The sequence below is a fragment of the Etheostoma cragini genome, chromosome 3, assembly GCF_013103735.1.
Source record: "Etheostoma cragini isolate CJK2018 chromosome 3, CSU_Ecrag_1.0, whole genome shotgun sequence".
Taxonomy (NCBI): Eukaryota; Metazoa; Chordata; class Actinopteri; order Perciformes; family Percidae; genus Etheostoma; species Etheostoma cragini.
In genome coordinates, this window is record NC_048409.1 from 25,579,216 (window position 1) to 25,590,226 (window position 11,011).

Sequence of the window (11,011 nt, forward strand, 5' to 3'; positions counted from 1 at the left end):
TGTTTTTTTCTGTCCAAGATGGGGTGCTGAGTGTACATTACTGAGAAATAAAATGAACTTTTTTGATTTTTGGAAAAATGGCTGCAATGAAACAAAGAGTGAAAAATTTAAAGGGGTCTGAATACTTTCCGTACCCACTGTATGTCGTAGAGAGTGTGACAACATGGACTTCTTTAAACGAACAACACCCCTTGGCAGACAAAAGTTATCGTGGCACAAATTAAGCAATTCAAAATGGAAAATGTTGAGCGTTAATCACATTCTATGGAAATTTTCTTGTATATAATTTTTAAAATATAGAGAAATACAACTGTTGTGTGGCACATTTACAGAGATGCTGATTAATGTGTCTTGTCCACATATATGAAATAAATGTACCACTTCCTTAACAACGTAATTCCCCAAATGACCTTTAAGTTTTCCACCCGCAGCCTTCAGTACCTGATTACTCCTGCTAATTACCTGGCTTGATATTTCCCATGTAATTTGTCTTTTACAGGCATGTGAGAACATTCCCGCCATCACATATTCATGATACCCTCATGATGATTTGTATTTCGGTGATCCCAACTTTTGTCCAATACTTTGACTTATGACCAAATTCCTAAAAAAACAACGAATGAATTCATCCTCAGCTGTACTTTGGCTGTGAATCTTAGTCTTGCTTAACCCTAACCAGGATCCTTCCCTAACCTTGTCCAAATTGCATTTCCTATAACCACGATCTACTCTTAACCTGAACCATAACGTGGTTGCCTCATCCAGATATTGCAGTAAATGGGATTGAAAGAAATGTAGTTATTGAACATAAGATAGGGTTTTACAGAATCACCTAATACCAATGAACTGTCCAGCCATAGGGTTGTTTTCAATTCACTGCTTTAGTTTTTGATAGTCCAAAATCAGTCCCGGAGTTGATTTTTCAGTCCCACTTTTTTTTCACCACTTCACTAAAGATCATTCTGGCATAAGCATTAAATAATCACACAATTATTGAGTTTTAGGTACTATAAGTTCTAAATCAAAAGACCTTGATATTGGTGCAAAATATCAAGCACTAGTAAAGCTTCAAATCCATACATCTTAGTACTATCCTTAAACATGCCAACCAAACATTAATGGCAAGCTAGAGATGGCAGAGATCCCTTCAGCCCTGGCTCAGCCTCAGGTTTAGCGAGCCAACATCCTCTTACGGCCTGGCCAAAGAGAGAGGCGTGACGTGCACCCTGCACCAAGACCAGTCCAGTCTAGCACAGTCCAGCCCAAGGCCAGACGCACTGGGGAATTTCATCTGAATTCAATTTCACCTCTGGCCTCTGTCGCGGCAGCTTGAGCCAAGGCAACACAAAAGGCCAAGTTTCACATTCAACGTGAGAACCCCCTCATCTCCTGACCCCTATTACAATATGAATGGGCCAGAAAATGGAACTGGGAGCAAAGAGAGAGAGAGAGAGAGAGAGACACAGGAGTGAGTGATTCCAGGCAAAATGGCTCATTTTCAGAGCGTTTACCTTTCTCAGAGTAGGAATTTGTCTCTTCTCTTTATGTCGCTCTAGGAAAGACATACATGTACAGATCCCACCTAAAGAGGATACAACAGCTGGTCAATGTCTGGTAGCTTTCAAACCATGATTCTGAGCAACATACCCAATCAAAGGGAAACTCCGACAGCTCACTCCAAGCTTCACACGGCCCCTCACACGTGTTATACAAGACAGAAATATACAGTAAGTCTGATTATTTCTAAAATTGGTTGTAAAAAAAGGCTGAAAAGCTTCTATTCTGAGCACTGAAAACCTACATAATGCAATATTTTCTTTTAGTGTTTCAAACAGCTGCTTTTTTCACAGAGACTGGGCTCAGTTGGAAAAAAGGTGATGTCACATTAGCACAGGTGAGTGCTAATGTATAGCACTCTGGGTTAACATGTAATAAAAAGGAAATAAATAAAATACAAATAAAATGCAAATAAAATTGAAGGGAAATGAACAGTTTGTGACCATGAATTACGAGTTTTAAATGGCAATGCCAATGTCTTTTTTTTAAACTACAAAAAAGACTACCTAAAAGACGATATTAGGTAATCTTTAATTTGACCATGCCAGAAAATAAAACTAACTAATAAAAATAATGAGGATAATATTGCCTGACTAGTGCATCCGTTACAATATAAACAGTACATATTTAGTGATTTTCAATAAAAGCCCAAGCTGTTAGCTTCATGTTGAAACCATTACAGAAAGAACTTTTCTCTGTCCTTGAGTGCGAGGCCACATGTGAAATGTGACGGGAACAGCACCATTTACTTTGTCAACACTCTTTGTTCTTTTATATAGATACAGAGATGTTGAGTAAATCCATTTTAAGTTGACAAAATGACCCTTTAACTTGTCAACTGAAGGCTGAAATAACACTCCTTCATTTAGAGAGCATTATAAGACTGATGAGGGAACATATTTTCTTTTCAGCTCACAAATATCCCCACAAAGCAGAAATGAAAAAAAATGAAAAAAAACTTTTTTGTAACTAGCCCAGAAAAACATTACCTTTTTGTGAAATAATGACCGATTGTTGTTAATTTATTGTTTAAAATGTTCATACACGTGTTACCAAGACGGCAGTATTTAATATTCAATATTAATATTCATAACTATGCATTTCCTGTGAAATCTAAACCTATATTCAATCATATGTCTTGCTTTTATAGGCTTGCAGACTGTACTGTATATCTGAAATGAATGCATCATTTCAAAGTAAGTATCACAGCAAAGTTACAATGTAAAGAAGGAAATAATGCATGGAATTATATTTTTAAGAAAATGTGAATGAAATCTGGTATTTTTTCTCATGCTGTTGACCGCCTATAGGTCATACAAGAAACAAGATGGAGATTTGGAATAAAAGATATAAAAAGATATGTGAACATATAGATTTGAATATATTCAGCAGTTGACATTGAAGGTAACTTCTTCTGCTGTTTTATCCTTTAGTCCTTTAGTCCTTTGGGCAGCACAGTGAGTGATAAGAGGCAGAGTGAGCGGCCAGACAGTGCCCTGCCTCTCCCCTACTCCTCCTCCTGCATCACAGCCCGTGGTCATTATCACCCTCCAGACTGCTTTTATCATCTCTATAAATCTCTGCTGGCTCAGACACGGCGTAATGAGGAGACCTGCGAGACTGTCAACCTGTGACTCCCACCCCCCGCCGAGGCGAGAACCAAGGGGCTATGAAAAACGGCGGAGCGAGGCTGGGGAGAGAGAGACCGAGATGAAGAGAGTTACAAAGAGACAGGCCAGGAGTCGGTTAGCCGCACACCCACCACCACCCCCACCCACACCCACACACACTCTCACATACACCACACGGCTTCAGTGTGAGCAGGGAGTGTGGAAACGAAAGAGTCACGGTGGTCAGTTTGAGAATAACCATCTTTCATATAAACGCTTTCAGCACTTAAAGAAACAATCTCTGACATTTTCAAATAGCTGTCCGTTTTATTTCTCCTCTCTTTCACTGATGTAACATGAGTCAACCCGTAGATGTTTCATGAACAGTATTTACATTGCTGCTCAGAGGCCTTTCCTGGCATGAAATCCACTTGAGTAAAGGAAATGACATTTCAGCTCCTGTTTACAAGAAACAGAACAAGAAGTGAGTATTTTAAATGAGCAATGACAATCCTTCTGCAGCAATAATTTACAGCACCATCTAATTGGTTTTATATAGACAACACGGGACAATGTTAGGACTACGCAATGCACATTACTGAGTCATCAATTAGTATGATCAGGCCTATCAAGTATGATGCTGGAATGCAGGGTAGTGTAGAGGGGGGTTGGAATTCTGCTCTTGGGTCAGCCCTGCATTTAGCAATTCTGAGGCCTCTTTAAGTTGTTTTTTTTCCTTTCCTTGTTTATTTTGATTCCTGTTTCACGCTGCGAGGCCCATTCCGCCTAATCTCAACAGCTTAAAATATATCCTGTAGAGAGATTATAGTGAGGTGTGATTATAACAGATGTAACAATGCATCGTAAATTGGTTAAAATCATTTTAAATGTTACAACCGGTTGAGATTAAAAAATTTTAAAAAAATTACGATGCAATTTTCAAACAACCCAGGTCCTGACTCTAGATACATGTACATACATACATACATACATACATACAGCAAGTAACGTTAGCCTACAGTTAGCTAGTCACGTTAGCCTGGCTTAAGAACGGTTAAAACGCAGGTTAACAATGTAAAATGTGACTGTATTTCACTGGAAAAGAACACTGGGATGTAAAGTTACAACAGTGTGCAGCTGAAGACACAGAGGAGACTAGCTGCACTTTGAGACAGCGTGGACACTGCCGGAGAAACAACAACAGAGACGGGACTCAGTGGTATGTTGTAAAATAGCCTTTTGCCGTCTATTGTTTCTTCTTTTTGACAGCAAAAGACTGGTGAGCAAAAGTTGTTATTGCATTTTAAATACATCATTTTAATATGACTATATGGCCTTAGCAATAAACAAGTGTTCTTTGATCTTTGATTTTTTTAAATTATTATTTAAGATAAAATACTATTTCAGTTGATCTTTTGAAAAGAGGACACATCTGCTGTTTTGCACAGTTTATATAAATAAAGAAATATTTTTTCAGTCATTTCGGTCTCTTAAAAAAAAAGTTGTGAGAAAATCGTATTGAATCGTGAGTTGAGTGTATCGGTACATCCCTACAGCCCCCACCCAAGAAAAATGTCCTCATCTGTCAAAATTCCTGTAAATTTTGTACTAAAACTGTCCTTGTATACTTTGAACAGGTCTTTTTTTTCTAGGTGCACGTCCACAGCAGCTTCCAGGTACAACTACTGACGGGAACAGTAACAAACAGCTCCATAGAGATAGACTAGCTCTGACCTCAGTGACAGAGTCTGTGTGTGTATGTGTGTGTGTGTGTAAGAGAGAGGGAGAGATAGAGAGATGGAAGTAGTGTGTAAACCAGCCAAACTCTACCTCTCCCCTCTGAGCATCTTTTCTGATGTCAGATAGAACAACCCTGCGTCGCTGCTGACGCCCATGCAGCCGGTAAACCAAACACACTCTCTGACAGCTGATACGTAGTACGGACTTTGACCCGTGCTGAACTTCACAAAAACAGCGTCAGCTTGGCGCTTCCTCCGGTCTGATGCCCTCCCACACTGTCAGGAGCCGTCTCCAAACCGCCCACACTCGCTTATGTAAGGGGATAATCCTGTGCAGTCATTAAAATGATGCACGGCACTGGAGGTATAGAGGCACATAACTATTTGATGCGTATGGCGTATCAGTGCATTAATGTTTGATAATCCTAACACCTCTCAGCAGATTATATCTCCATACTGCAAGTGATTTCTACCTTAACCCGCTGCAACCTAGGCTGTCTATAAAATGCAGAAGAATATTTGCTAAACTACAGCTCTGACACTTTAATGACCCCTGCCTCTTCAGACTCCCTGGCTTGTTCTCAGACATCTCAATCACCTTCCCCTCTGGTATAAAAAAAATCCACTCTTTTCACTTGAACACTTCCTGTGTGGCTCCTCCGACAGAAACAAAAAAGGCAGCCTCTCCATCATCCGGCAAACCATAAGCTTCCCTTTATCTTCCCTTCCTCATTAAACTCTGAATAACTCAGTGGAGAGGCAGAGAGAGGAGAGAGAAAAGTGATTGAATTCTGCTGGAAGAATAAAACGCCCCTTGAGGTTGCCATGTTGAATGTGTGCCATGTTGAACAGGCTGGATCCAGAGATCACCGAGACAACGCAGCAGTGAAGAATAGTCTATAGACTGAGCTCCAGGCCAGCTGACCCACTGTAGATAATGTACCACGGATGTCGTGTCATTGTGCCGAGAGGCTGGAGTCATGATGGTGACCCATCATGACCTCAGAGCGAGACAGGCAGGGGCGGATGAAGGAGCTCTGAAAGGAAGGTCAGAGGGAAATCGCAGCACCAGACTTGATATCTCAATTCAAAAGCTGCACTGGCAACCTGGTCACACTGAATGCAGCCCAATTATTTCCATAAACCAGAAATCCTGGGAAGGGGAAGACCAGAGAAAGGGGACACAAGAAGAGAAAAATGGGTTTGACATTCAGGCAGGCGGGCTCAGGGAGGTAACAAGTTCACGGCCCTTTCAGAAAACATGGCGGCCTGCTGTGTGATGGATCATGGAGCCTTAGATAGGCCATCAGGGGTGGGACCCATGGAGGAACGCATGGGAACCCAGTCTCCCAGGAAGAAGGGAGTCATCCTGAGAGTTAAATAATTGAACTCCTGATGGATCTGATAGATGCAGCAACAACAGCTTTCTGAGTCGCCCCACATGGAGCAATACAATACAGCTGCTAAGAAAAGACAAGACTGATGCTTCTCTATGCACACCACAAGGGTTGATTGATTCAGTACATTTGCATGTATTTGTTCTTAAATATATGGGGCAGAAAAAGAAGAAATTTCATGAATGATGCTTGCAAATGCAAACAAAAATGTGAAGATCTCATGCTAGCAACAGCTGACAGAACAGATCCTTTAGTTAAAAAGAAGGTAACCAGATTGGTGGAGGCAGAAAGAGGGACATACTGCATCAGCAATGCAGTATGTCTGTCGCACTTCCCTCCAACTTCTCTCAAGTGGAGGTCCAGACATTCTGATTTATGGTCTAAAAGGAGTCAAGTTTTAAGAAAATGCTACATTTCGGATTATGTCAGTCAACTGAATATTTCCTCAAATGTTATGACCTTGTCTTTAAAACTTCATTCCACCCAATTGTAGCTCAATTTTCTGACAAAACTTTAACTTTAAAAGCTCCTCCACAGCCACAGAAGACACCAGACAACTGTTTTTAAAGGCTCAGTAGTTCTAACCATGAACAACTGGCCTTTATGTGGAAAATCTGCTAGGTGAACAATTTAGGGGAGGAAGTGTTATTTATTGCAGATATATAGTTGTGATGTGTTTACTTCAATTAGTCAGAAACTAGATAAAAATAATATATAATATAATATATAAGAAAAGGAAGTTGACGGGATTGTATTCTTTAAAAGTAATTTTAACAACAAAAAAATGAATTATTGAATTAGCTTTGTTCAGCTTTGACTAATGCTAATAAGTGCACTTTGGGTTGGGATTTTCTTGTAAATCTACTTTTTTTCCAAGGCCAAGAATGAACTTCTACGATGAACTTTTAATCTAATGAATTAAACTTAAATATTGTCTCCATTGAACATTTTCGATCAAGATGGGAATATCAAAAATACACACTCTAATAGTTGGTAGGCCTGCCTGCGCAATCTCGATTCACCCTGTTCACGATTTAATTTCTAAATAACTTTTATTTAAAAATAAATTAAAAAATAAATTAAATATTTGCGAATTACTTTGATTCTCATTTCATTTTACGAGCAAACTGCATCACAAATGCACAAATCCTATTTCATTTGTGAGGTGTTTGGAACTGCCAATTTGTTTTGTTTTGTCATGGTCAAAATAATCGTGGCAGAGAATTCTAAGCAAAAGAAATTGTGATTCATATATTTCCCTGAATCGTGCAGGCTTAGTGGTTAATTATGTTATGTGCAGGTAATGTGTAGTGCACAAGATATTAAAATTACCGTTTCAGTAGAAAAAAACATTTCTGAGTTAACTTTTCACAAACTGCCAACAAAGAACTTTGTCTTCTTTCCCAAGCTTGGCAAAAATCTGCCACAATCTGCTCCCGTTTTTTTTTATCATCTGGCCTAAAAACCTAATTAGAAACTAAACACATTTTACAAAAACAATTTTAGACCTAGAATGGTCATATAATGACCATTCACTGTTCTTAAATCTCACCTAAAAACACAAAGCCTTTCCCTTCAAAGAGACCTTAAGAGTAGTCGTAGAGGGTCTATAATGATGAAATGAAAGCGTTAACCGTGATAACGACCACTGATCATTTAAATGTTTCCTTGTAGGCATGGGCTGGTTACCAGTTTCAAGGTATAGCCTTGTTTGAAAAAGTCACAGTTTCAAAACTACTAACATTTTCTGTTATACCATTCCTTAAGTATGAGTTGTTTTTTATGATTGGTCAAGGAGAGAAACTGCAGTATAGTAATCCGTCTCCCTGCCAGTGTGCAGAGAGTTTAAAAATGAAATACACTGTAGTCAATGGGGGGCAAAAATGTTGTTTTCGACCCAGACGTTTAAATAAATAATAAATAAATAAAACATTTTAAATCTATAATTGCAATACCATGAAGCCGTGACATTTATACTGACGGTTATCATCCCGTCACGGCCCGTGTACAAGCCCGTGCCTATTTCCATGTACAGATTTTGTGAGCACAAGTACGTTCGAAACTGAGCTATGGAGGGGAAACACCCACTGTAACCTTTACAGGCATGAGAGTTGAGCAGAGAGGGCCAGCTACAGAATGTCTGGAATGCTAGAGATGACGACAACAGCCACTAATACTGTAAACATATGAAAGTACTGCTTATCACTCAGGAGAGTAATACTGACAAAACATAAAGTGATCTAACACCCCAAATTCAACAATACCGCTGAGGAATGACGGAAAAACTATTCACATGGAGTATTACTAGTCGGCCACCATACTGAAAATAGTCACAGCGTATATTGTACATTAAAGTATGTCTAAAGTAACTGAATTAAGGTTATCAATTGGTCTTTTTTTGTCATTAGTTCCAGCGACTTAAATGCAAGATTTGATGCTTTTCTATGTCTTATCTGACAAAGATGTGGTATTCAATCTTGGGCTCTGGGAAATTACAATTGGACATTGAAAGGAATAAAACAATGAATTAATTAATTGAGAAACAAATCAGGAGGAAAACAAAGCATTTATTTAAAAATGTAAATAAAGTGGTTAAATGGTAAAGCTATGACACAAAAAATGTGATTACTGCCGTAATGTAATGAAACTATTACTCATAATTATTACAGTAAATCACTTTTGCCTGAGTTGCACAATACAAAAGTCACTCATAGTAGTGCCCCGCTTCCCCAGCCTACGAATAATAAACCTGTCAACAACAGTCTCCTGGGAGGCCACTGCTGACATTTCGTTGTCAGTGGCAAGGCATGCTGGGATCACTAATGGGACAGGCCCTCAGGGGTGCCTCGGACAGAGGACAGCCCCAGACAGGTGAGCTGTCGGACTGTTCCCATATGAAATAACTAGTCACAGATAATAACCTCTCCGCCTTTGTTACAAGTCACAAATCCCTGATCTCTGCTGCAAAAACCACTGACTTCATGTTATGCTGCATAATTGCAAATCCACTCTGATTATATCAAGTAATATTTTTTGACTGGGGGGTAAGGCCAAGGCACCATCAATTACATGAATAACGTATATAAATACATAAAAATGTATTTTGTTATTACATGTATGTTATAACAAAACATTGTTAATAACTCTGTGATATGAAATGTTTGGGTTGTCAGTCAAATGCGCGTATGAAACTAAATCAGGGGACATCCTCTGTGTTAAAGTTAAAAAATTAAAATGAAGAAGAAAAAGAAAAGGTAGAAACCGAGCACCCATACCTGACATGCAGACAACTGAAAACACGTCCTCCCCCCCAACTCTCTTCATATCACTAAGCAGAGGACTTCATTCAACCTGATGCCTATTTGTAAGCATGTACAGATCCACAGAAAGAAGTTCTGTCACAAATGCATTAAAAAATCTCAAAACTTTAAGTTATTCTTACTGCAACGGTGATCATGTCTTTGTACCTCCGCCGCAATGCCACCAACCCCCCCCCCCCCACCCCCCCACCCCCACGTGAGTGAAAGAGGGCACCCAGCCTACGGTGCGTCTGTGATTTCTCCCTTATTGTAACCACGTGGCCGCAACCAGCGAGTTTGTCCTCCTTCAACACGTGTATGCATGTGAACATCTGAGCTGATCAACTACATAGTTCCCACATCTAGCGCTGAAAGGAGCAGCTAGAGTTTCAGTACTTTTACTCGGCTGTGTGTGACACCGGTTGGATGGTGCTGAGAGGACACGATGCGCAGTCTGTCAATCAGTCTGTCAGTCAGTCTTGCAACACAATCCCTCCCCACTACACCCACTCTTTTCTAAATTCAGAGTACAAGCAGATGTAAAAGCACTGTATGCACAATGTACATTCAATAGACAGGAGTTTGGAAGCAGAAAAAAGCATTTAGAGAAAAGGAGTGAGCAGTTGTTTGGTCTTTCCTGGGCACTGACCTGGACAGCATAGCAAACACAGCTCCGGTCAGCCTCTCGTCTTGCTTCTCTTCTCAGATTTCACACTCCAGCTCCTTGCTGACTTCCTTTTGAAGTTCGTCCCTCCGCTATTACTGAGGTGAAAGTCGTTGGCAGAGGAGGCAATGAGGGAGTGTGATGGGGGTGAAGTCTCTCTCTCTCTTTTTCCTCTTCTTCTTATTTGCTTTACTTCCCCCTTGTTCTAGTTTGCACAAGATTAAATCTGCACCTCCTCTTGCTCTTCCAGTGCAAAAAAAATCTCTCCACACTCACTACTGGGAGGGAAGTAGGAATTAACATTGCGAGAGCGAGAGGAAGAGAGAGAGTGAGAGGCAGAGAGAGAGAGCAACGAAAGTCTGTTCAGTCACCTCGGCTCCCTCCTGTTCAAATTTAGAGGCTGGATTTCAGGCTACAAGGCTAACTCTACTGGGCATGCCCATAACCGAGAGGCACACTTTGTAATGAACACTCACTTCCTCTCTTGTGCTTGCCTTCCCCCTCCCTCACAGCTCATTCTCCCCTCCCTCTCCTCTCTCCATAGTTTTCAGTTCAGCAGGGATCAGGAATGCTGCTCAGACCAAAGTCCATGGAGCAAGCCCCACTATGTACAAAAAAAAATTCACACTTTATACTAAACAGACTGAAAAGACAGAAAAACAAGACAAATATTCCATTTTGAAAATAGGAAAAAGATTCTCTTGCTGCCCAAACTAACTATATTGTTGGCTTCCAGTCCATCGCA

At 40.1% G+C, this 11,011-nt stretch overlaps 1 long non-coding RNA gene across 1 annotated transcript in view; it reads right to left on the minus strand.

The window, feature by feature from the left end:
- Positions 1 to 10,740, minus strand: part of LOC117942474 — a 50,530-nt gene extending 39,790 nt beyond the window's left edge. The window contains exon 1 of the long non-coding RNA XR_004656132.1: positions 10,252 to 10,740. This is a non-coding gene — a long non-coding RNA (uncharacterized LOC117942474). The remainder of the gene's footprint in view (positions 1 to 10,251) is intronic.
- Positions 10,741 to 11,011: the final 271 nt, after the last annotated feature.